We start from the raw sequence: 27,247 nt of genomic DNA on the forward strand, positions 1-27,247 counted from the left end.
GACAGCAGGAAAGATGTTTCCTTGCTGAGAGGAAAACTGGTAACAAAACTCTCTGCAAAGCCTTTCACTACACTTTTCTGAAAAAACAGAATATAGGTGGTTTTATGGAACTAATTCGATCTCAGCAAGCTAAGTAAGGGAAGTCATAGTGTCATTGATTTAGAGATACATAAGAGTTACAAAGAGAAGGAAAGCATTCATCAGTTGTGTAAGGGTAAAGGGATGGCTTGTGACCAAGTTTCTGTGTTTGGTAAACTGATTTTTGTCTCAGATCACACCAGAAAAAACCTTGAGTCTTTGCTTAACTCTTCTTGATGGCAGTGCATTGTGTTCAAGAGCACTTATCTGAATGGAAAGAAATCTCTTCATATTTTGCCTCAGTTTTAATCTTTGAATGGACAAGGCATTCATGTAAATGGCATTAGGGAAGTTGGTTCAGTCCAGTTACTGTTGGAATTGTGCTGTTCATACCAGTTTGTTGCATGAACTGGCATTATCCCCATACTTTGGCCATGAGAGTTCACATGCTTGTTGGCTGCCCCATCTCAAACCATGCCATTTAGAATTTTCATACCCAAAGCCAGTAGGAGCTGAGCAACTGGCACTTACTGAGCATGTGCAGCTTGAAAAATTAATTTAAATTTGAATTTTATAACCGAATGGAGCCCTCACTCCTCATGGTGTTTCTCTGTTCCCAGACCGAGCTGTGAATAACCAAGAGGAGTACCAAGTTTGTGGAGGCAGGGTGCCCACCCTGCCTGTCTCCCCAACATAACCTCACAGAGGTCTCTCAATGAAAGGTCCTTCATTTGTCTGTGCTTACCAGCACTAAAATCCCTGTTGCAAATTACTTCAGTAGTAGCTGCCAATTTATTTTTGTGAATCACCTCGTTGCAGCAGCCCCGCTGCTGAGTGGCAGAGCTTTGCTGTAGCGCAATCTGTGTTCATTACAGAAAAAAGTTTGGGCCTCTTCACAAGTATGGGTAATATTGCAAATCTTTCAGCATCTGTTAGAGCTGGAGCTTGAGGCTTGAATGCTAATGGTACTGAAACATAACACGGAGGTGATCTGACAAAGTCACCTAAGGAGATTTTCATAAACCTTTTGTACAATTTCTCTGCTTCTTTGCCAGTGAAAATTAACCTCTACTTGCAAAAAAAACGAAACTTCACCTAACTCATTTAGAAATAGCAGAGGGAAAGAGAAAATCAATCCATAATGAACAGTATCACATTAAGAAAATCTAATTAGAAATGGCTTCTCTTTTATTGCACTGATAATGGTAAGCTCTAAGAATGTCATCATTACAAAATTCAATAGCTTATAACAGAGTGAATTTTTTAAAAAGTGTTTAAACTACCAGATCAATAGCTTCACATACCACATAATTAAATTGTACAGAAATTCTCAGTAAACACTAATGTTAGAAATGTGGTACTTTCTTTTAAAATAAAGTATATATTATCTTGTGCTCTATATACTTCTAAAAGTTGCCTTGATATTATTAAAGAGTGAAATTCTCTCTTTACATGGCACTGAGGACAAAGTCTTCCCTACTTAATCTTACTTGTCTTCAGCTGGAGTTGGGTGGAATTTTATTTGAGTCTGTGAGGCAGCTTCTCCCTAGAAATGTTATTTGAATATGGATGGTGGTCTTTAAGACAGGGACTTGAAGAAGTAGAAAAATTTAAACCTTTCCAATGTAACTCCCAATATTTTCTTTTCAAATTATTCTTAATTTCTTCAGAAAAAAACAAAACTAAAAATTCTCCTACTACCTGGAAACAGGCCTGAATTGTAACATTTTATCCAGGGTTCCCTCTGTTGCACAGTCTTTAAACCAACTTCAGTTTTACGCAAGTAAAACACCCATTAATGAGTTTTTAATCAGTCACTGCATGATTTGATACTTGAGATAATTCATCGAGTTCTGGATGCAGCTAAAATACAATGATGTGCTGCACACCCGTTATATCCCGTGGCCTAAGGTGTAATTTACCAGTGCTAAAATTCTGTTTTTCTAAATAAACTCAGATAATCCGCACTCACACTGAGGGAGCAGCATATCTAATGTGTAATCTTTTTGTAATGAGCCTATTACTCTGGTTTCTAGGTAGAGTTCCACCAGGCATATCTGTGAGCAGTTTTGTTCATACTCTCATTAAAAAAACATCTTAGTAAGATGAGCTGCTGCTTGGCAACTTATATGCCTAGATATATTTGTTTATAACAAGAGCAAGAGATAATTAATACACTTTATGCAGAAAGCTTCAGCCATGGAAATAAAGAGGAACAAGATAAAATCAGTTCTGCTTTCTTTTTAACCAGTCAAGGGTGGCAGAAGTTTCAAAAAGTTTAGGAAAAGGATTCAAGGTTACACAACAAAAGAATTTCTCTAGTGCGGACCTTGCAGATAAGAAACAATGTGCTGCACATAATACTTCTGAGGTTTGAATTAAAACTGCCAGGGATATTGGCACTGGAGATGAGCACTGTAATGCACTGTTCTGCAAAAGGAGTTCATCACTGCTAACAGAATTTGAATTATGCTTTACTAGATTTCCTGCATATGTCAAAAATAAGTAATTGCCAATTATCCTGCTCAAAAGAGCTGGTGGGATACAATCATTTAACTTGAGCACAAGTGCAGAGCTGCAGAGCTCTGAGAAAAAGCTCTGCAGTGGAAAAGGTTCAAGAAGTAGTTGCTCATAAATCGAGATAACTTCAACTGAAGCAAAGGCCAATTTTAACTTCATCCTAGCATGCAGATGTTCAGTACTACTTAATACTCTGCAGCAATGCACCAACTAAAGCAATGGGTTAATTCCAACTGGCTCAATAAGGGAGTATCTTTATTCCTCAGGAAAGAACAGCCACAGAGGCTGTGGCTTGCTTGGAATAAATGTGCAAGATCAAGAATGAGCCTGGGTCTCTTAAGCTCAGCACCCTATCCACTGGAGTCTGCTTTCTCTGGATGACCAGCAGAGAACTAATGAGAAAATATGATTCCTTATATAGTAGGCTCTTTTAAAATTTTTCTTTCTTTCTGCAAAGGTTATTGAATCCGTATAGGAGCCAGAATATTTAATGGTTTGTTCAGAGATGAGAGTCCAGAGCTAGAGCTCCAAATTTCTATTCCAGATTCTGCTGCTACTTCATTTTAGACAGGTCACTTGTTAGCTTCCCCAGTGGCTGAAAAGGAAATAATTACATGGAGTTTATGGTGGTGCTGTGAGACATACTTATTGGTTTAGATTGCCTTGGGATCGTTGCAAGAGAGCTGATAGGGAAATGTCAAGTGTTAAAGTACTGAAATCTTTCCAGCGTCTGAAAAGGTTCCTGGAGAAACTGTGCACACAGTATAAAAAAAATCATAGAACACAAAATATAACCATAACATAATTGTAGAGATTTGCCTACAAACATACTCACCTTATGAAATGCTTGGCATGACTAAACTCCATCTGGAACAGGCAAAACTAAGTTTGACTCCAAGCATCAAACAATTCTAGTTTTTTGCATATTCTTGGTTTTCTGCACATATTTGTGTGCTAATGCATTAGATTAAGGAGAGATTTTGTAAATAGATTTCTGTGAGTCAGGCTTCATGGCAGTTTAAAATTGTTTGGAATTCTCTAAAATGTATCCCCCTGGTTTTTGGTGCCTACACATAAATTCTTGAGACATGAGGATAGCAAATGGGGCTGACAATAATTGTGTGGGAGACAGGCAGAGAATTCCCCAGGAGCAAAACAAACAGCCCAATAATTCCCTACCTTAGCAAAGTGAGTTCTCTAGCTGCCTTGAATAGGAGAAATTATCACCCAAACCTCCCAAGCCCAGCCTGCTGTGGAGAGGATATAATTAAATTATATGCAATTAAATACTGTAAGTAGCACACCTGCACAGAGGATGGGCAGCTCTGCCCCAGGTGATCCTCTTGACATCTCAGTCCTGGGGTAGCTCTTTCTCCCCATCAAGTTCTCTGGAAAGCTGCCAGCAGATTATGCTGGTGCCTCCAGGCTCACAAGATACTGTAATGGGATCTTGTGGAAATCTGTCATGTTCCTGGAGCCTCAGGACTTGTCCAGCACTGGGTGTTTTGGGGACTGCAGCTGGAGAACCAAAAGAGCTGAGAGGTGTTTATGTAGGCTGCACATCCTGGAGTCACAGCTGAGGGTTTGATCTCTGTAGTTCCCTGGTTCTGGGGTTGGGTTCCTGAAATAATGGACCAAAATTGCTGAGGGCAGCACAGCAAGTGGTGAAATTCACCCCTAAAGTTACATGGGTCTTGGATTGCCATTTAAATTAATCTGTGATTTTTGGCCTGACCCCCTCAAACTCTTTATCTGAGCTTACAGATCTGGCAGCCAGATGCCAAGGGAGTGCAAAGATTGCTCAGAAATTTCAGAGAGAAACTATGTAAGGCAGTTGCCGCTAAAAAAAAAAAAAGTCTTATTAGCTTCTTAGTTAGTCAGAATCCTAAATCGAGAGAATAAGAATTGAGGGGGAAGAGGCTGATAAATTGAGATGTCTGTGAAACTCCAGTGAGATCTGAGGTGAAGTCTGTGATTGTACCATTCGCTCTGGGCTGTCACAATGTAGAATGTGGCTTGTGGTCTGCAGGGTGATCTGGTGGCTAAACCTGTCACTGGGGCTGTGTGGTTCCCTCTGCCTGCCCCAAACCCATGTAAAATAGCATCATTAGATACAGTGAGGTCACTGCAATCTATTCTTTTGATCAGATTGTGCTCACCTTAAAGAAATAGGCCAGAAAAAAAAATCTTTCGGATGAAAGCAGGAATAAATCAGGTAAAATCTTTTTGACAGGTTTTTTAAGTTTATTTTTTCCTCTTCACGTAAATAACATGCACAGAACTTATTACTCAGCTTGGCTGGAAGCTTGGTAACTCCTGAGATGTATTGACCTATCTGAGTGGGTTCATACTCTTCCCCTTCCATGGGAGATTGTGGTCTTGGCAAGATTCAGCTGTGGAATGAAAATCCAGCCATGTTCACAGCACTGCTTTCCATGGGGAGACAGGTGCTGCATTTTAACATTTGACTGGGGAAAAAAGTAGGTTAGAAGGTTTTGGTGTCCTCCCTGGGGCTTCATCCCTGGCTGAACAGATAATAACTCTCTAGGAAAACACTCCAGCAGTCTGGTGTTTTCATCCTCCTTCCCTGAAAAACCCACTTGCTGCTCTCCTCTAAGGAGATGAAGAGGGTGAATGTCTGCAATTAGCAGATGATCCTGCATTGAGGGGCTTGAGGAGATTTGATTCCCATTTTGGGTATGTGGCAATTTTGAAACAACTGGCCCCTAATCCTCAGCTGACGTGCTGCAGGCAGGGCCCTGTTTGGCTGTGGATCTGGGCTGTAGTTCTGGCATGTTCCCTACAGGTTTGATACACATTTTCAGTGGGAAAAAACAAGAATGGTGCCTTAAAGACACAGAGTAAGGCTGTACAGGATATGTCTCTCTGAAGTATGAATGCCAGAAAAATTCATATCTGGGCACGTATTGACCTGGTCACCCCAGGCTCTCTTTGTAGCCATAGGAGAAAAAAAAATGGCACATTCAGAGTAGAATTTCTGGCCTAGGTTTCCTCAGGCCTTCTGTGGAATATATTGATGGATAGTTGTTGACTAGGAAGCCACAGGTCATGTGGAGGGCTCAGGTGTGGGTATATTCCTTTGACCAGATGAAGCTGATGTCCAGGAGCTGGAGCCAGTCTCGGGTTTTAGAACTCTTTGCCATCACCTTTCACTGTGCCAAAATAACTGCACATGTAATATTACACTGTCTTTCCTAAAGTGTGACAGAAGTCTATTCCCCTCCATCCCTGGGTTATTACTCAAATACCATCCTGAGGACTCTGGAATGACTTTTTGGGAATCCACTGTTATTCTTCAGCTCTTTTTGTTATGTCTGTCTGAGAAGGAGTAACATGCTTAGTGGCTTGACCTCAGCTTCCCCTTCTCATCTTATTTGGCTCAACTGCTCTGGCAAATGCTACAGTGGTTTGTGGGTTTGCCCATATCTGCCCATTCTTTATAGTAAGCACTGAATTGCTTTGGCCCATCCTTTTCTTTCTCATTTAGTGTCCCCTCTGCCCTTCCCTGTTACTGAGGCAAGACAAGGTAATGCAAAGCTCCCAGCCCTGTCTCACCCTCTGGCATCCTTTCCAATAAACAGACATTGCTTTAGGCACCTCCTCCTCCTTTGGAGCTGTGATTCAAACAGTTTAATACTAAAATATACGTTTATGTTGTCACTCACCTTCATTTCTTCTACACTCTTGGAGTGATACCAACCAGCCTGAGTGATATATTGCATTTTAATTTATTGAACTGTTCTTTCGCCTCTTTTCTTGATACATTTGCCTTTGTGAGTACCTTGGCTTCATTACCTGTAAAGTGTCACCTTGGGATGGATATTTCCCATTCACCTTCTGAAGTGGAAGAGAAATGAAAAGAAATCCATTTAGTTTCTCTGCACTTGGACTGAATCACTTACCTTCTCATTCTCTTTGGCTGCCACTTTTACACCACAGGATTGCTGCTAACAAACTTTCCTGTGGGCGTCCTGCTGCTGGGAAACTGGGTTTATTCCTCACCTTCACAGACTTGGTTAATTCATCTTCACCTCTGTACCAGCCCATTTTCAGTAGGAGGTTTGCAGTAGACCCAGAAAGAAGTGCACATGTGGAAGTGACTTTATTACTCACCTCTCTTTGCCTGAAGGTTTTTCTGGTCTGACCTTGTTCATCCTGCTGGTTAATATTTGGGAAAAGCTCTCTGGTAGTTTTCTGGACTTTCCTGGGTTCTTACGAACTGGGACTTGTTAGGTGATTTTGTAACTTTTTTGTCCCCCAAGGGTGCCCTGAGGGCAAAACAGGATTGCTCATAATTTACTGTGACTTTCTAGGTTATTTAGAAATTCCCTAAAAGGAAAATTTAAGAGAATACCAAGAAGTGTCTTAAATCAGCATGGCAGCAGGTAACAATCACCTTGCTGTAGTTCCTGGAGGACTGTCAAGTCTGTAAACAAAAGCAGATGTTGTGCATGTGAAGAAATGACCCATCCCCTGGAGTCTGAAAGCACTCACAGAGGAAGGGAATTACTCCTGGTACTGCAAGGCTTTCCCTCTCCTGGGCAATGAGTGCAGGGCTCCAAATTCCCACCTATCTGCCCTGGGGCTGCTTGGTACTCCCCTGTTTACCTAGATACAAGAGAGGGTTATATCAGGACAAATATTTCTGCTGCTTCTAGTAGAATTCAAGATCAATCTGTTCAAAATGTGGCTGCTTAAACTTGTTGACTCAGTCAGGACTAATTACAGAGGCAGTGATTGTATGATGCTGGAATTATGTAATTCCCTCATATTTCCTTCCCTGATTTCATTTATTCTCATTCTACATTCTATTCTTGGCATCAAAAGTCTTGTCTCTTTCTTTCTATTTTTTTTTTCTTTTCAGTTCAGAAGAAATGGAAGTTTATAGAATGGACCAGTTTCTGATTTTAATTTGACTTTTTTTTTTCCAAAAGTCAGCCTTTAGGATGGATTACATTGTATTTAGCAGCATCAGGATTAAATTTTTCTCTCGAGCTTCTTGTATTTGTTCTTGTTGGGCTATTCTTTCTTAGCCCTGCCTGCCAACAACTAAAACACAGTTATCTGATGTCCATAAAGATATAGTTCTGCTCCTTGTAGGATTAATCATCTTCCATGATTCTTCCAAAGCACCTTTTGGCTTCCTTTCCTCACTTACAAAACCTCTTCTACCCATTGCTCAGATATTATTTATTTTCATTAACAAAGGTGTGTATAATTTTATTTTTTTTTTTGTCTGGTGGGTAAATCAAGCCTTCTTAAGTGGCTCCATTCTCAAGAAAACTCCCTGGTGCATTTAAGGTAATAGTTAACCACTATTCTTCCACTTCATCATGGCCTTAACACATAAAGACAATGAAATTGTGAGTGGCTTTTGGTTGGTTCATTGGTTTGGGTTTTTGTTTGTTCTTGTTTTGTTTTTTTTTTTTAATTTAGTGGATTCAGTTTTGCATCTCTTTAAAACAAAACAGTTGTCAGTTTATCCTGCCATTGGAGCAACTGGAATACACTCTGTGCTCTTTCAGTTCCAGAACATGTTTACAGCCTGAATTAAGCATCACTTAAAAGACAAATTAAAAGTCAGACTTGCTATGCTTTTCATTAAATGGAATTAGTTCTTTTTGACCAGCACCTCTTTGTATCCCAGGTTACCTAGGGAAGTTCATCATTCTTTCATTTTCTACCCCAATTTTTGTACAGAGATTCTGATTCTGACATTATGCATTTAGCAGCTCCAATGCTGAATGCTTCTGTTGCACTCTTTTGTATTCCATATAATGCCTATATGCTTTATACAGAACTTTATATTTCATTCTTGGGAGATTTCATAATTTATTAAATTCTGCTGCATTAGAAGCATCATTTAGATAACAGTCTCATAAAAAATTCTGTATTCATTAGGACTAGACCCTTCTCCTTTACTAATTGTAGTTCAGAGACTACAATTCCTGACCCACATGACAAGCAGCTATTGTCCAGTTTTCAAGACTTAAAAAACATCTTCTCTATCTAGTTCATCCTGTGGGGGAGCCAGGAAAACAACCATCAGCAGCCATCCCTAAACTTCTGTGTCACTACCCAAACCTTTCCAACACTACTGAAGGAGCGTGGAAACCCACAGAAACACTTTTATGAAGAATCCAGCATTTGACTGAGTGGACACACTGTGGAGACAAATTTAGAGGAGTTTCCATGTGCCCTGTAGAGAGTAAATGAAATTGTCCAGTTGCTCAAGATGCTCACTTACCCAAAACACAGGCACCTGGCAAAAGATAGTTCCCAACAGGAAGATTTTTTTTTTTCCTCACTCTGGGAATTACTTCTTTATCCAGTCACTTCTTATTAATAAAAAAGAAAAAGGTATTTCTGAATCACCTAGATGGCAGAATTCCTTGAGAATGGAAAGAATGTAATGAGAAGAAGATAATGAACATAACTTGCTTGAGCAAAGCTACCAGTTTAAAAGAGCACAAGAAAGGAAAGGTCATGTCTAGGTCTACACAGAAAATCTTCTGCAGAACCATAGCTAATACAAAAAATATTCCTAATTCCACATTCAATGCTTCCTCTTCGCCTAAGCACAAGTATCTAAATGAGCAGATAAATAAATAACTGGAGCAAAGCCAATTGTTTCAACTCTGAGAAATTCACAACAGAGAATTAAACAGTAGAGATGGGGATGAGGGGAGATAATTAAAACAAATTGGAAATTTTAATAGGTAGAAATAAAAATGGAGAACTTTCTATCAATGAGTAATCTTGATTGCAAAAGTATTTGCAGATGGCTTTGAGCCTTAGAGGATTTCAGCTGGGAGGTTCTTCAGCAGCACAATGAGCTCTGCAGTGCTGACCCTTTGTAAGTGCCTAAACTAATCTTCATTTGGAATATCTGAGGAACTGGGAAACAACTGATACTTACCCGAGCTTTCTCAGGTGTGTTTTGCAAAAGGCTCCCAGCAGACAGGATGGAGCTCTTCACAAAGACATCAGTTATCTTCCCAACCTCATCTGTTCTTGTACTTGTGTTAAAAATGAAAAGGCCCTGGTGAAATTAGTGCAAAATACAGTTGGGAACATAATAAAAACTCTTTTCTGAAAGTCTTTACAATGCTGCAAGCATCCCTCACTCCTCTCTTCCAAAAAGGATATAATAGTGCTTTTTACTGCTTTGTTATATTTGAAAGAGGAACATGTAAGTGTTTTTTACTTCTTTTTTTTTTTCTTCTTTTACCATTTTTTAGTAACCTAAAATTCAAATTGGATGAGGACAACATATAATGTCCTGGCTTTTTTTTTTTTTTTCTGAAGAAAAGCTATGCTCAGTATTTTAATAGCACCATCTGTCACTATAGCAAGTGCCAAGCTGCAATATTGATCTTGTCACTTTGGGGAATGGTATGGTATTTAGGATTATAAATAATATTTTTCTTTGCCCTGTTCATGTGTTAGTTTTTATATGGAATCCAAACTCAAGAACCACTCTTGCCATCTAATAAGACAAGCACTTTCTTAGAATCCACAGCAAAATATCATTAGGACCCAAAGCAGTATTTGTGTTATTACCTGTCAGAGCTCAGTGGTGTGAATAACCAAACTGGTCTACGAGATTTATATAGTGGCAAGTAGAGCCACAGCTAAGTAAGGATAATATGTTCTAGTGACCATAAGTCAGCACTGGGCACTAGTTTCCTCTCTTTAAAAGAGAGAAGATTATGCTGATGAGATTTTAAATTAAGAGCGCTCAAGCTGAGGTTATAAAGAAAGCAAGTGCTTTGTTTTTTGCTATTTTATGTGTTGAACAGAATCTTGGTTTGTTTTTTTAACAGCTCTGTCCACTTCAGATCACTTGGATTTTGTTTAAAATTTTCATTTCGTTTGCCTTGGGAAAGAGAACATGCAGTATTGCAGCCTGTTTTTATCTCCAAACAAGACTCACTGGAGAGGCCAGAATGGTGGTGTCAGGTTTGAGGTTATCCTGAGCCTGGAAAGGTCTCAGTGTGTTGAGCTGCCTGATTCAGAAAGAGACTTTTCCTGGCAAGGAGGAGACAATTCTCCTTCTAATGTAAAATCTTTTGGGTGCTTCCCCCCCTGTTTACATTTCTGGATGTAGATGTATTTTCCTGTGCACTAGGCAAAACTCTGATGCTCGTGAATGGTTGAAGGAAAAGATGCTGGACAGATGTAAGGGGTAATGAAATTTTCTGAGTTATAATGATGTTTTCCAGGATTTACAGGGCTGAGTACTTCTCTCTGTAATACTCTGCTAGACAATCAACATTTTAATTATATGCCAGCATTTTTTTCTGCTCCACAAGTTACTTTGCTTTGGGTTGGGTATTACATGAATTTTGTGCCTGATAAAGTAAGATTTCACCTGGGACTTGAAGTGTTAAAGTGTTAGGACAGAAATGCTTTAATACTGTTTTTTTCTGTTAGTAGTCCTCCTGCTGCTGAACATATATTTATCCTCTGCATGCAATTTCACTTCAAGGCAGCTCCATGGTGCTCCTAAGTACTGCATTTTATAGATTTTAAGCAGTTGCCATTAAATATCTCTCTTGAGGAACAAAAATACCAAAAACATTTACACAAAACATCAAAATCTTGTACTATAATAATCCATTATAATCCCATTCTTCATTTTTCACTGTCTGTGCAAATTGATTTCATCTAAGATATTACCCAACTATATTCAAGACTGGGGCTGATTCTTTCATCTGTTTCATTTCCTGTAACTCAAGTAATTTTATGAAGTGCAGTATTTTTACCGCAGAAAAATAAAATCTAGTAAATTGTCTGCTGTGTGTTGGGATCTGGATAATCCATTCTCTTTCTCCTTGCTTGGTCTTGCTGCCTGGTTGTTCAGACACTTGCTCAGCCATTTCTGAGTGTTAGCATTTAATTAAAGTGATACCTGGTGTAGAGGACAGCCAGGCTGTAGCCATGGATGCAGCAGAAATTTGTACAGATGGCACATCGAGCTGTTGTACATAGATGTACAAACAATCTGTAGCATAACTCAACAGAACGCAGAAAATTTCACGTATAAAGTGTATGTATGTATATATATATGCATATTTATAAATGTGTATACACACACACACACATATACATATGTCATATGGGATAAGGGCAGTTGCCAAAATCTCCACAGTGGTCTTAGCCATACCTTTGAATACCAAATGTGATTTCTTTCCTTGTGTTTCCTGTGGTAGCTCATAAACACTGTGTGAGGCTCTGGCAGGGGTTGATCATCAGCTTTTGAGGCCATGGGAAGTCTGGTTGGGCAGTGTCCAGCCCATGATTGGTGGGAACTCATCCTGCTCTCCATGGACTTTAACATCATGGCAGCACTGAGGTGTGGCTGGTCCAGGATCCCTGCTTCTCCAGCAGGGAACAATGGTTTAGAATAGGAATGGGCATTATTTTGCACATTGTTGGGTAGTAAAAAAAAAGCATGACTAATTTTTTTTCTGTTTCTTTTCCAAGCAAAAGGGAGTATCTGCCTCGCCTTCTCCCTGCAAAATTGGCACAGGTTACTCCTACATCCATTGCCTTATGTCTGTAATTATTCAATGCTAGTGTTTTCCTATATGTGGGTCGCTTCTCACAGGTGGTAATTGCTGATCTAACCTCCTTTACTGATGCTCCACTAGCTCAGAGCCAGTAATGCCTGGCTGCAGGTGGGAAAGGAGACAACAAGAAACATTGCTCTGTTTGAGGCTTGACACAATCATCTTTTTGCATATACTCATCTCTGTTTTTTGGTGGTGGAGGGAGCTATACTGTCATTAGCAGCCAGCAGGGTGTTGTAAGGGATGTATTTTTGCAGTGAATTCAACTCCCCTGGTGCCTTAGGAGCCTGTCTGCCTTCCCAGCAGCAGAAAGTGGGGGAGGCTCTGGGCTGTCTGGGTCAGCAGGAACCAAAATGCTGGGGAGAATGGAAAGCTGGCAATAATCTCACCTTTTCCTTTGAAATGTGGGGTGACTTGCCTGGCTTGGGGACACTGGGGGGGTGAGGTTCTGCATCGAGCCAGGGCAGGAGGAGAGCTGCAAGGAGCTGAAGGGTGTGGGGTGAGAACGTGTTTTGTACATAAATGAGCAGAGGGAATGAAAGGAAAAGGTTTACATGGACCTCTGTGATCAAAGAAAAGATTTTGTGTGTTTCACCAAGAGTTTTATCTCCCCTCTGGGCTGTATTACACAACCAGCCCTCAAACAGAGCTTTTTTAAAGAAAACACAGGTAGCTTTTCCCTTTTGATGATCAAACAGGAGAGATGCATAAAGTTACTCAAAGTGCCTGATTAAAACCAAATATCCCTCCTTCCAAATGCCTGTGCTGACAATTTTTTCTAAATCTGAGAAGTTTTGTCCAGCTGTAAGCTGGGAAATGCTGGGAAAAAGGAGCAATTAATAACCCCAGGGAAGCAGAGGAGGATGTGGTGAGTGCAGCAGGGAGCACAAACCAGAGCAGAAGCATTGGTCAGAGGGAAGGAGAGATGGGCGCTCTGAGTGCAAATTAATTAAGCAGCAGATTTAATCTGAAGTCTATGAGCATGCAGGAAAATATGTCAGCCTTATTGCATTTAAAGTATTTATATTTGTAAATAGATTATACAAATTCACAAATGATGGAGCGCTAAAAACCAGCTTTTTTGGAGATGGGGATGGATGTAGGAAGCTATGTGTTCACTAGCCAGCATTTTGGAAGTGGCTAGGAAAGGTTTGTGGAGACCAAGTGTGATAGTTAAGAAGTGATAAGTGCGGAATGATTCATGTCCTTGTTTGTTAAGGAAAAGAAAAATAGAGGGAAAATATTTTTCTCTATTATCAGAAATAGACTAGAGACAAGTGCTTTGATGCAAGTGATCTCTTGTAATAAATTGTGCTGAGTATCTCTTCATTAGAAAGGCCAAGAGGGTGGTTAGAGCTGTGAAAAATGTCAATAAGATAACTGCAGCAGGACTTGAAGGATTTCCTGCTCCAGAGAAGGGCAGACTGAATGATTTAACAGACAGCAACACTGCCAGCAGCTTCCCTGTCCTTACCGGGCCATCCAGACCTATCATACCAAAGGGATTTTCTGGCTGATGGGTGTCTTCCTGTCTTGGTCTGAGTGTCCCAGGGGAGCATCCAGAGCTGAGATCTTCTCTGATGCACCATGGGAGAGTTTCCCCATGACCTTGTGTCCTGAGGTGCAGCAGTTCCAGAGTTTACCCTTCTTACAGTCCTTGCTGAATTTCCGACCCCTGAAATGCATATTTGGCAGGACACTGAGCATCCAATGCCTCTGCTGTGGGGTCTGAGCGGAGATGCAATCCCAGAGAAGCCGTGGATGCATTTGGGGTGTGGAATGCAAGGCTCAGGGCTGCAGGGCTTCTGGCTGTGATGGCTGATGTCTGTAGGGAATTTGGGCAGACGACCTACGCAATCAACGCATCAGAGAAAATAGGAATGGAAAGGATCTCTAAAGGTCATCTAGTTCACCCTTTTGTCCGAAGGCGAGTTTAATTATACCCACACTATTCCTGAGAGATGTTACATCTCCTCAGCCTCTGCCTTTCTAAATTAAGCCATCTGAATTCTTTCAAGATTCTCCTCAGACACAATGTGGTTTTGGAAAATTGTGAGCCTCTTCTGGGCTCTTTCCAATTGATGTGCGTTCTTCAGCAGCCCAGGGCTGACTGTGGCTGGTGCTCTACATGCACTCTCTCCAACTGACGAGCACCAAGGATTTCCAGTTTTGTTTCATGACCCCATAGATGTATTCAGCCTTTCATAATTTGGAGAGTCTCCTCAAAAATCAGTTTAATGTCTTTAAGAACTCTTGGGTTTGAGTTAACAGCCTTTTTTATTAACTTTTAACAGGGTAAAATAATGGGTCAAGTCTAAATATGAAAACTTTTAGAAATTGCCTCAATATAAAAAACTTTGTGTGGACCGAAAATTAGTACAAAGTTTTTGATAAATGGCAAAGTCTCTGTTTACAAGGAAATGTTTAGTGCAGCTGTCTGTGTTAGGTCAGCTCTCATTTAGCATCTCCATTTAATGATCCTGAAGAGGGAGTAAACAGTCTGTTAATGAATTTGTGTGTGGTGCTGTATAGGGAGGAACTGTGAGTAATAGGCAGGAAAGAAAAAGACTACAAAAGGACATAGAGATTATAAACACAGATAATGAAGTTAACTTCATCTCTGCATAACACAAATTAATGTGTTTGGGTGAAGGGGAGGAAGGGAAGATGCTTAAATAAACTTGGCCTAGTTGAGGGCATTTTATGAGAAAAGTAGACTGATATGCCTTGTACCTAAAAGGGGGCCTGCAAGAGAAGCTGTAAAAGAACCTTCTACAAGGGCATGAAGTAATAAGACAAGGAGGAGTGGCTTTATGGTGAAGAAGGGTAGATTTTGATTAGAAACAAAGAAGAAATCTGCATCCCTGAAAACGTTCAAGGCCAGGTTGGATGGGGCTTTGAGCAACCTGGTCTAGTGGAAGGTGTCCCTGCCCATGGAAGGGGGTGGAACTGGATGCCCTTTAAGGTCCCTTCCAATGCAAGCCATTCTATGATTCTGTGTGATACTACTCCCAAAAAGCTCAATTGGACTGAATTTGGACTGTTCAAGGAGCCTCTCAGACACATGTGGGACACAGAAATCTTCCCTCTCTGTTTGATTGCTGCTTGTCTGTGTGCCTTACTACCAAAGAGATATTTGATTATACACAAAACCAGTAGTGAAGATAAAGGAGGACTGGTTAGTGAGACTGAATTGAAATATCCTGGATTAGCTGATTAACCAAAAGGACAGAACAGCCTATGGGGTTTCAGCAGAGGAAACAGAGGCACCAACATGGCAAAAGGGAAGATGTATGAGAAAATGCATTTGAGCATGGGAAAATTGTCACCAGCCATAAGGCATTTGAGCTGACCACATGTGACGGGTAGTTCAGCCTGGTGCTTAGAAAAGTGGGTAGTATGTGGTGGGAAAACACTAGGGAAAAGCTGGATTTCTGAGAAAGATGGTATAAAGGATAAGGGGTGTCATCCTCATTCTTATTTTAATTTATTTTAATTCCCCTTACATTGTCCTGAAAAGAGTAGCAAGGGAGGAAGCTTAGCAGGAATGAGACTCTGGCCCTAAGAGTCTCTGCTGAGAGCAGGTTCCCTCCAGCATTTCAGCCCTCTGGAAATAGAGACGAATTCAAGGATCAGATATATCAAACCCTCAAAGATTTGGATTTAAAAACTTAGACATTTTATTTTCAAATTTTTTTTTTCTTTTCCTTTTGTGAGTGTCCCAACGTGCTGGAGGTTTGAATAAAGAAAGTTACCTATCTAAACTAGAACACATCCAAAACCTATTCCCAAATGCAAATTTGTGTGCATGTGTATAAAGAGATTGAGGGAATGTTTAATTACGATTTTCCTTTAAAAAAACTGCATAAAAAATAGAAAAATATATTGAAAAATTCAGCTGGGCCTGTTAGTAACTGGCTTATGGGTAAACAGCAGCAATGTCCTTAAATATCACAGAAATAATGTAGGAATGCTGAGGTCGATGAGGGCATTAAGAGACATGAGTAGAGAATGACAGATGAGATTGTCATTGCAAAAAGCCTCCATGAGTCCTGTGCCATTAGTATTTAGAGAAAAAACTGAAGGTCATATCAGAGACTAGAATATGTTTTCCTGGGGGCAATATGAAATGCTAAAAGGTTTTATGATTATGCCAGAGCAGATAGTTAGGCAATTAGAGCTGTTAAAAATTGTCAAAGCATGGGATCCAGATGAGGTGCATCTGAGAACTGAGACGGAAGTAGCAAGTGGAATTGAAAGCTTTGGCAGATATTTTTTTGATCCATCTCCAAGGATGGGGTGGTTGGAGAGGATTGGGCAGCATGGCTAATGTAGTTGCTATATATAATCAATGCTCATGAAAAATCCAGTGCCAAAGCAACAGTTTGGTAAGAATATGACTGATAGAGGATATTTTGCTTGGACTTAGGAAAAGGGAGTTCTTGGCTTATAAATTCACTTGACTTTCTGAAACATGTTATTGCGCCAGAAGACAAATGTCAAGCAAAGTCCATAATTTATCTGACTTTTCTGAAAGCATAGCATGCAAAATATCGATCTGCTTAATAAATGCACATTATCTCCTGAAAATGACTAAAAATTAGCTCAGGGAGAACAAATAGTGTCAGTAACACTGCAGAGGGAAAACAGAGACCCAAAGAGCAAACACACATTGTGCGTGATCTATTTGCATCAGGTTAGACATCCTCTTGCAACATTTTTCTTGTTTTGAGCTTTAGACTTAAAATGTAGAGGAAAAAGGGGGAAATCTTGTACTTTCTTGTGCCAAAGTACAGGTACAGTGAGGGGCAGAACCACCACAAGCCATTCAAGGCTGTGCAAGTCTAGACCGTGTAATACATTGTGTCCACCGCTGGCAGGGGCTGCCCCTCAGGCACGATTCTGATTCAGAGGAGATCAGCTCTGTCAGCCTCATATGAGATTGGCCTCATAAAGTATTAATGATGGCAAGCTAGACTGTTTCCAGCACAGCCAAATGGGATGTCAGGAAATATTTGTGAGAAGACGAAGAATGCAGTGTGATGGTTTTAACGTTTCCCTCTGTGCTGGGCTCCTTCCCCAAAGAGGATTCCTTCTCCTGGTTGGAGATGGGAGCTCCCAAAGCAGCAGCAATGGGCAGCTGTCCATCCCTTTCCTATGTGTGATGCTCTCCTTGTCTCCTCACCTTTCAAAGTGATATAGGTCACTATTACACTGAACCTCTGTGTCCTTGTGAGGCAGGAGTAGATGTGCAAAGGGGTGAGCTTTTACTCCTCCTCACTTTTCTTTTCAGTCTAGGGGTGAATTTATTTCTAGGGGTGTCTTATCTTCTTTTGCAGACTGAAAAAGCAGTAGCAGGTCTCTTGCAGGTGAGATTTTTATTCAAAGTGGGATCTGTCCCAGGGTGTAAAGGGAGCACACGTCCCTTAGAATGCACCTGTGCTGCATTCTACCATCTCAGACCAACCTCTTGCACTGACCCAGCAGGAATGCAAACAGGAATTGTAAGTACTCAGCACCTTCAGGGATCCAGCGTTGTCGTAATCTCCTCCTCCAGCATAATCTTCATAGCTGAACGACTCTTAATGTGTTTGCTATTCATCTGTTCTAGCATTTAAATAGTAATTATTAGTGGCACAGTCTTTTGGGTGATCAGCCCAAAGCTGCAGTGCCATAGTGTGACCTTGAGTTTTCCTACAGACAATGGAAATTAGTTGATAATGGACAACAGTAATTGCTTGGATGACAGTGCACCTCTGGAGCTACATCACCACAATACATCACTGAGGCCAGGAGCTTAGCAGGACTCAGAAAAAAAAAAAAGGGAATTAACAAAATGCAAACAAGATGTCGAAATGCATAAAAACTGGGACAGAGGATAATACAGAGGGTAATTATAATGTAATTATATAAATATAATCATATGAATAAGCACTGTGGCTTCGCTGGGAGTGCTGCATGCAGGGCTGGGCTCAGAGATGGCTGATGAGTATGTTTCTGATGAGTGTGTTTTGAGGCTTGAGTAAGTCTTACTCACAGGAGAATTCTTAAACAGTGGTATTATTTAGTTTTGGAAAGGAGACCACAAGGAGGACATCAAAGTGTGACAAAAGGCTCTACAAGTGTCAAGCTGTGGGCCAGATCCAGCCCAGTGAAGGCAAGTGTCATGCCAGGAATCCTCAATTTTGGAGCCCTTTTCTCTCACAGTGGAAGAGGACGAAGGAAGGGGATGGGACTTAACAGAATATCAGGACATCTTTTCCTCTTTCTTGCATGCAAATGTTCATCAGGATCATTGATGAACCGATGCACAAGAAGCTACAGGGAGGAAGAAACCAGGGTAGCAGAAACCAGAGCAATGAGATTTCCCACCCAGCCTCCTGTTAAATAGTTTTCCTTACCTACTCCCCCAAATATTTCCCTGTGTTTCTGGAAGTCCTGCTGCAAGGCTTAATCCAGGGAAGAGAAAACAAAAGCTTCTGAACAAGCTGTAAGTCTGACATTTCTAACATTTGAGTTCAAATTGAATACACAGACTTTATTTTCACACATGGAACTTGTTGCCACAAAAGGAGATGAGAGAAGAAGTCTTACAGGTTAGGGAAGAATATGGAAACATCAAAATTAAAAGTACTGCTGTTGTTCTGATTAGCAGGAGCACCTTTTAGGAGGGATAGTCCAACTCCACAACTGACGTTATATTTTAAATATTGGGGATGAAGATAAAAGCTAAGCTGGAAGTACAGCATCCTTCCTGGTTTTTACACTTTCTGGAATTAATTATGTTTTCTACACATTGAATTCACTCACTTGTATTTCTAGTCAGGTCTTCTGTGCACTCCTGTGTTTGCATGAACAAAAAGCATTCACGATTATCAGCATAAAGGTTAAAAATATATAAAAAGAGCTTTTGGAAGGCCTACTAATAATTTAACAGAAAATTTGTGCCTTTAAGCAGGTTTGTGAAAGTATTTTTGCATTTTAATCTGGCTGATTCTGGCTGTCATAATACAACCTTTACTAAACTGATCATTAGCTTGATCCAATGTAATGTGTTTTGTGGTTTTGATCTTGCTTGCTGCTGCAAACTTATCCTTCAATCAGAAATGGCCTCACATATAAGGTGGCTGCACTTGCAGGCTCCAATTTTATTACAACATTTGGCAGACTGATACACTCATGCCATTTAGTATCACTTTATCATGGATAATGACAGCACAACTAACTACAAAAATAAAAAAAGCCTTTAAATTTTACATATTGGAAACTAGTTAAAATTCATTTTTGACCAGGGGGTCTTCTTCCAGCTGAGAAGAAAATGTAAAATGTATAATTTCATTACCCTGCATTAAACTGCTATTTTTCCTTTAGAGTGTCTCTAGTGAAATCAGCATGACCAAAATCCTGTTCACTTTGCTCTTTTTTTTCCATGGAACTCAAAAATGGGTAATATTTCCATGATTTTTCCATTCTGTGGTTTTATTGCTGGGGCAGTATTGTTTCTGTTACAGCTTGTGAGCAGTACTTTGTATCTGTTCTTAAACAGTTCTGATGCGTGAAATGATGATGTTCCTGTGCTCTCTCAGGCTTTGAAGTTATTAGAGCTAAATATTGTCAAGTTTGCTAAATGTTTAGGTGAACGAGCTGCTGTACTGTCAGACCTGAATGTGCAAAAAGTAATAATCCCTACTAAAAAGAAAAACATATCAGCATTTAAAAGAAAGAAAAAAGAGTACTGGCATTTTAAAAGGAAATGTATTTTCAGGCCTCTTTATCTCTCTACTGGGTTTTGCACTTTGTGTTAATGAAGTCAAACTTTCCCCTTTCCTCAGGAAGGCCAGAAATTGATTTTTTTTACTCTTTTTTAATGGAATTTGGGTGTCTCACATGCCTCCCTATGTGAGGACTTTAAAGAAATCTCCACACATCAGTCTTTCCTGAAGATTTAGTTGTACCTTCTAGCAACCTCTCCAAACATGCTTGTCTGCACTACCCTTTATCATAAATACTTCCCCTCTTTGCAAATGTATTTTAGTCCTGAGTAAGGGATAGACAGCTGAAGGGAATCCTGGAAAAGGCAGGCTGGTGCTATTCCTTAGTGTCTGACTAACTTATCATTAGGTCTTGCTGTGCCTCACATCACCCCAGCACTGATGGAGTTTCCATAGTGGGGAAAACAATTATTGCCAGTTTGCCTTGTAAATGTTGACAGGCATCTGCTGCTCCTCTTAGAAATGGAAATTGATGCTGATAATAAACACAATTATAAAGAAGGTTGCTGGAAAGACTCCTGTAAGGGAAAAGTGATGTTTTAAGGGCAGCGCTGTGGGGTATAATGAGAATTGGTATTGCCTTTTAAACCATTGTACTGAGGCTGGGTTGGATGTCTGATAAAGTCTCACCCATTATGAGACATTATTGCAAAAAGTTTGTGTTGTATCAAAGTCCATGATGGCACAGGGGTTTAGGCTGGAAATTCTTTATCCCTGTATCTCATTTGCAAACCTCTGGATCTGGGCTTTTACTGGGGTTTTGTTGGGTCTCTTTTTAATACAGAAAGGAAGGGTGTCAAAGACCTTCCCTTTGCAAACTCCTGTAAGTTCAGCAAGGCTCAAGCCTGGCCAGTCCAGACCATCATCAGGGACCTGTTGGGTTGCAAAATACAAAGAAAAATGAATGTCTGGATTTGGTGCAAAGCATGTGGCTTGATGTGCCTGCACAATCTAATCTTGAAAACAGTAATGTCAAAGAGGAAGAGGATGAAAACACATTCTATAAGCTTTGTGCTACCCAGTAATTTATGCACCAGGTATTTAGACTGAGGTCACGAAATACCAGCTTTTAAATTAGAGACAGCTTGGTGCAAATGCCAGTGATAAATGAGTTGAAAATAACATTAAATAATTACTGTGAAATAAAAGGACTATTTAGAAGTTGTAATTGAGTTCGATGCATGGTGATTATGGTATTGGTAGCAGTTCATGGCTCATCCAACGTTATTATTGCAGAATCGATGTTTTCATTTAATGTTTTCTAGATTGTTGTTGTCATCTGTGGTGCTTAATTGAATAAAACACAAGATTCACTTGGAATAGATGCAGATACAAAGTACTAAATTTCTCAGAGGAAGAATGTTTTCACTTTGTTTAACCCAAAGCATTACTTTATTTGCAAATATAATTGATACTGGCTTGAAGAGCATTCCTAGAGTACATTAAGCAGGACAGCCATAACAACAGTACTAGATTTATGGCAGATGAGTGTAAATAGTGCAGTATTAACTGTAATGGATTCTGGACTATAAATACGCCACCACGTCCCACTGGGTAGGATCAGGAGTCTCATTCATGAATGACTTTAGATGTGCACTGTATGAAAGGAAAAAAGCCCTGTACTTTGAATTACCTCTTGATACTTAGCACAAAACTGCATATGTTGGTAATTCTGGGCTGCAGGGTAAAGCCCAGGTCTCAGCCCCCAGTAAGATTGTGGTCTTAGTGTCCAAGGCCAGCACTGAAAGTAGAAACAGAACGTTGAGTTTGGTGGAGGTTCTGTCAAACCTCAGCTCAGGAGGACCTGTGCAGGGAACTGCATATTTTAAATCCTCTCTCAATCCAAATGGAGGTGTTACTGGAAGCTACTGAATGTGAACCATTCAAGTTTTCTGTATCCAGGAAGGGTGCAGACATGCAGTACTGCACACACAGAGTCTTTTAACAGGGTGCCTCAGAAGCAAGTACTGGAAAAAGAAATATCTGTCCTATGGGGAGAGAGAAAGCCACTGGTAGTAAAAATGGTCTCTTCAGGAACAGGCAGCAGTGGCTGGGCAGGTGGCAGACAGAATATTCTTCTTGGAATTGCAAGGCATTTTCTGCAGAGTCTGTTCTGTTGGAAGTTTCTCTAGCCCAAAGCACAGAGAACCCCCAGCTGTGCAGCTCCTTGGTGCTGTTGTAATACCAGTAATGTATATAAAAAAATGGTATTACAATGATCTTCTTGTATGTTGGCTGTATTGCTTGTATGCAACTATGCTACAGGACTATTCTATGATAGGCGCTTTTTTGGTTTTGACTTCAGCACACAAAAAATGGGTGTTCATTTATACTGTGTTGGCATTGCACTTCTCTGACTACGTAAGGAGGCCTCAAAATTGATGTGCCTTACACTTACAGCCACTTGGAGCCACTTCACAGAGCCAGAGTAACATCAAGGGGCTTCATTGCCTGGGAGAAGAAGATGCACAGCACTTAGCCAGGATGGAAGCTCTATCAGCCTTTTATGCAATCAATTACCTCTGATTATAGAAATTGAACCCTCATTTACTGCGCAAAATCTGATGAATATACTTAAGTTTCTGTATCCCAAAAAAGGATTCATCCCAAACAAATTAACTACCCCTTTTCCTCATGGAAGGAAAGTCAAAGTGAAGAGATGTTCTGGTATCATGTTCCACAATTCAGTGTGAGCTCTGCTCTTTCAGCAAAGGCCTACCTGTACCATAAGGGTTTATTCTACCATCTGTGTTTGTGTAAACTTCTGTTAAAAAACTATATTGTTATTGGGGAGAAAATTAAATTCTTAGAACAGGTTTCTCTAAGGGAACTGTCTGAATCCTCTGTGTTGCTAGAGAATGTATCTGTATCAAGGAATGTGATACTGCAGAGTTTATTTAACAATCTGATACAAAAAGGTTTATTTTATTACAATTCATGCCATCCTAATGAACCACTCAATAAGAAAGTATTAAAATGCAGTGCTGGATGGACTGTAAGTGAATATTTATTTGCCTTCTACCACTACCACGTAGATGAACCAACAGTCTCAGGCTGGTACTTAATGGTTAAGATGAACTGTTTAATCAGCTCTATGGCATTCTGCTGCCAATACTGTCTGAAGTGAGATCAGTTGAAAGAAAACACCAATTGAAAGCATCCTTGCAAGACTGTAACTGCTATTTTTGTAGCTTTTAATCACATGCAGCCAGTCTCTGGCATCTGTGAAGCGGGGGGAAATGTTGAAAATAGATTTATCTATTTTGGAAAGCTTGTCTCTTTGCTTCATTTCTGGACATAATTAAAAGCCTGATCTGTTGGTTAGAATTTTCCCATGTACTTTGACTTCTCTTTGGCTGCTGGAAGGGGCGATGTGACCAGGCCAGGTACTTCTGAAGAATGATGTCTGTTAAAGTTCTGTACAGGAGTTTCCCTCTCATGTCCAGCTCAGATACATTGACCATCAATCTCTTACGTTTTCTCCTCATATTATTCCTTTCAGAGTAGCTACTGCTTGTTCTGGTGTCACCAAACTACAACTCAAAGTGAGAATTAGTTAACTCAGTGCTCTGGATTGCTCTATAAGGCAGAGGGAATTTTTTTTTTAGTTTTTTTTCTGCTGGCCAACTTCTATTTCCATTATTTCAGGCTCTTGCAGCTTAAGCCTCTAAACATCCCATCTTGCAGTCACTTCCCACACCAGCAGAAGTCTTGAGCTACAGAGATGAACAATAGAAATGAAAAGACTGCTGATGCCATGAATAAATATAAGCCCTAAGCTGCCTTATTATCCCTGGAAAATATGTCCAAAAAGCTGTCTTTGGGTAATATTTGCAATAAAGGGCTGATAGTGTTCTCAGGACTGATGAAATCTCCCCCTCCTTGTTTCAAAATTCTGATTTGCTCAACAGAGAATGCAGTGATGGGTGATGCAACTTTTTTTCCAGCGTGAATTCAGGTATGAAAGTGAAACTTTGTGAGCTTTCCAAATGTAACATATTGCAGATATTTCACAGGTAGAGTTGGGCAATGACCCAGGGCTTTTCAGAACACACTGTTTACAGCAAAGCCTGATCTGAGCACATGGTATTGATCTCCTACTGCCTTGGTGGATGGGTTTTAAGTCCTTCTGCATCTCATCTTGTAACCAGGGTAGGATGACAGCAAGCTGGACCGACAGCTGGAAAAGGAGTGGGCTCAGCTTTTGTCTCTGTGGAGTTTGGTGTTGTATTACAGCATATGCAGGCAGTCACATGCAGGACCTGTATCTGATTTTTATGTGTGTGCAAATGATGGGCCTATTTCATATGTGCAGCTACATGCAATTTGAGAGGTATGTAAATGAGATATGCATTCATTATTTGTGACAAGAAAATGGCTCACTCTGGTTTACTCTAGCTCACGTTTCATACTTGTGTGATTTCCTAAGGGAGAAAGGAAAAGTCCACATTCCTGCATAGCTTTGTGTAACCATGTTATGGAACTTTCTGTAAGTCTCAAAATATCTCAAATTCCCTTCTTTGTGCTATTTTCTAAACTAAATGAAATCACCAATCTTTTTTTGTGCAAGAATTCAGAGGCTCACAGCTGTAGGCTACTTTGAAATGTTTGTGTCATTATTTATTCTTTGCTGTCTTCAGAATATGGTAAAATGGAAAGGTCACAGATACCATATCAAACAATAATGTGGGGAAAAAAACTGCGTTGGAGACAAACTCACTAGTGAGTGTTATAGAAAAGATGTGTTTCTTGTTTTGGGATGTGTGTAGGAAGTAGTGATTAAATACATCAGAGTATCTGTGCAGTGTTTTGGGGAGGCTGTAATGTGGTTTTTTCATATTCATAAAAAAGAATGAAGCTCTGTAAACTGTGTTGGGGCAATCTCAAAGTAATACTGAGTCACAATTTTTTGTTAAGCAGAGGTCCTCAGTCCCTCAGTGAATGCTGCTCAGCACTCCCAGGACCCTACAGCAACACTCAGACCTCCAGAGCCATTCCCTGTGCCTCAGCCTGGCTGTCAGACCGCGAAGGAACAAACATCTCAGATGGCAAGGCACAGGGAGTGGTCTTGGCAAGAGACATTTTTATGCTCCCTGTACGTTTTGGACATCCCACCTCTGCTGCTGCTGCTGATCTTTTGCCACTGACTGTCACAGCTTTTTGAAGAGTCGTCCCTGTTTCCAGTAGGGACAGTGGGGGCAAGTTTGAGGCACCCTTTGTCATTTCCAGGAGAGATGTGAGGGTTTCACACCCCATCTGCCTGCAGGGCATCAGGGGCTGTGCAATCTGCCCTTGCTCCAGCTCTGCCTGAGTGCCCAAGGTGGCATTGCTGAACACCTGCTAAGTCTCTGTAATTAATGAACATTATCAATGCTAAATAAAGGATGTCTTAACCCCTTTCAGAGGTCTTCTGCTGTGCTCAGAGCCCTGCTGCTCTCCTGTAAGAGGTATAGGATTTATAGACATCATGCATCTCTTCTGCATTAATTTTCTTATGTTACAGGTAAATCAAATAAATACATGAGAACAGGACTTCACCACTACATTATTTGAATTCCATTTAGGTTTGTATTCAGGCAGTTATGTATTGTATGTGTTTGTACATCATGCTGTAAGGTTTCCACTTTCTTTACTGTGTCATCTGTCTACAAGTGAGCTGGGGATCTGGTCTGGTGCAGTATCCTCAGAGCTGAAGAGTACCTCTCTGAGGCACTTAAAACAATGATGTAGTACTAGCATGCTTCTGAAAATGAAAGCTCTCTGAGGTGGTACAAATGGCACATCAAAACTGCTGTTTTATAAAAAAATTAGAGCAAGGCATTGTTCTTGTTTCCTCACAATAGAAGCAACTACTGAGGTTGCAGTATTAATAAGCCAATTCTGTTCATCTCCTTCATCTATTTTAGCAAACACACACTTTTACCTCTGTGTCAGGGGTTCTGGGTAGGCCTTTCCAGTTGGCCCATTTTCCATGAATTGCATTTCCACTAGAGAGCATTCAACATTCCAGTAACATGTTTTGTCTGCCCTCTGGGATAGTACATGTACTGTGCAAGACCTGCAGTCCAGAAAGGTGAATGTAGGGTGGGTACTGAGGCACAGAGGGGGAAAGTGAGTGAGGTGACATGACTCTGTGCTTTACTTGTTTTATCTGCTTAGTGGAGTTTTGCCCAAGTGTTGTTTTCTTCCTCTTCCTTCCACCTTCAGACTTGAGCATAGGAATCTGAAAACATTGTGGGATTGCCTTCTCCAAAAATAAAGACATGAAGCAGACAGGAAGGGCTTTGGGTCCCTTTGTGCCTCTTTTAGAGAAGACAAGTGTTGGCAGTGTTTTCATTGTTCAGTCTCTTGAGGAGGTTATTTTAGTTTGGTGGAAAAACTTATCTACCACAGAGCTAGCAGGAATGCAGCAACATATGCTTACCATAACAGATTTAATTCCAAGAGACCTAGAAACGCTTGATAAAAAACACACCAGCATACAAACCCTCACAGCAATCATAGCCCCCACCAGAAGCTGAGGGTAGTGACCCCCACAACCCATCCAGCTCCTGTGAGCATGTTGGGGAGGCAGAGAACACCAGGGAAAACACCAGTACAGGTGGCAGAGGTGAAATCCTTGCACCTCTTGGTGTTGTTTGGGAATATCTGAGAGAAGTTATGAGGCTAACATGGTGTTCAATGAGTTGCCACTCCTCAGGGCCAAGTGGTTACACCCTCTGCCACAGGTGATGACAGTCTCGAGGAGATCCTCTCCAAATGCCTAAAGCTGGGCTCAGCCTGCCCAGCCTGTAGGATCTGATGGAGCCACGTGTCAAGTTTTATGTTCAGAGACCGAGGCTGTTTGGCCTTTATGCCTTCATCCCCTGTGAGACCTCAGAAGCTGTCACAGTGTAACTTTCAAGTGTGCAGCATCCATAAGATGAATGTATGTTTTATGCATCCATTTAACAGTGTCAGTATTTTGCATCACTATTGAAAGTGTATGGCTCATATTGAAAGTACAGGTATTTTTTCCTCTCTTTTTCTTTTTTGTTAAAGCTGATATAAAAGTAAATGAAAAATAACAACCATTGCAATGAAAAGTGTACTTCATAAAACAAATGCTTAAAAAGCCACTTGCTCCAGCTGCGGCTTTTATGTACGAGGATCTCTCAGGCAATGTATGCGCTTACACAAGAAGCCTTTCACAACATTTACATTTAAACCAGTCATCATCTTACATGCAGATCATTTATTTATCCTATAAATCACTTTGGAGCTAAAAATGAAGATGAGGCT

General features: G+C 40.5%; 1 protein-coding gene across 4 annotated transcripts in view; it reads left to right on the forward strand.

Moving 5' to 3' along the window:
- The window catches only part of DPP6 (dipeptidyl peptidase like 6), a 540,763-nt gene that overhangs the window by 257,950 nt on the left and 255,566 nt on the right, over positions 1-27,247 (forward strand). The gene's annotated exons all lie outside the window — the stretch shown is intronic.

This window comes from Corvus moneduloides, chromosome 1 (assembly GCF_009650955.1).
Source record: "Corvus moneduloides isolate bCorMon1 chromosome 1, bCorMon1.pri, whole genome shotgun sequence".
Lineage (NCBI taxonomy): Eukaryota > Metazoa > Chordata > Aves > Passeriformes > Corvidae > Corvus > Corvus moneduloides.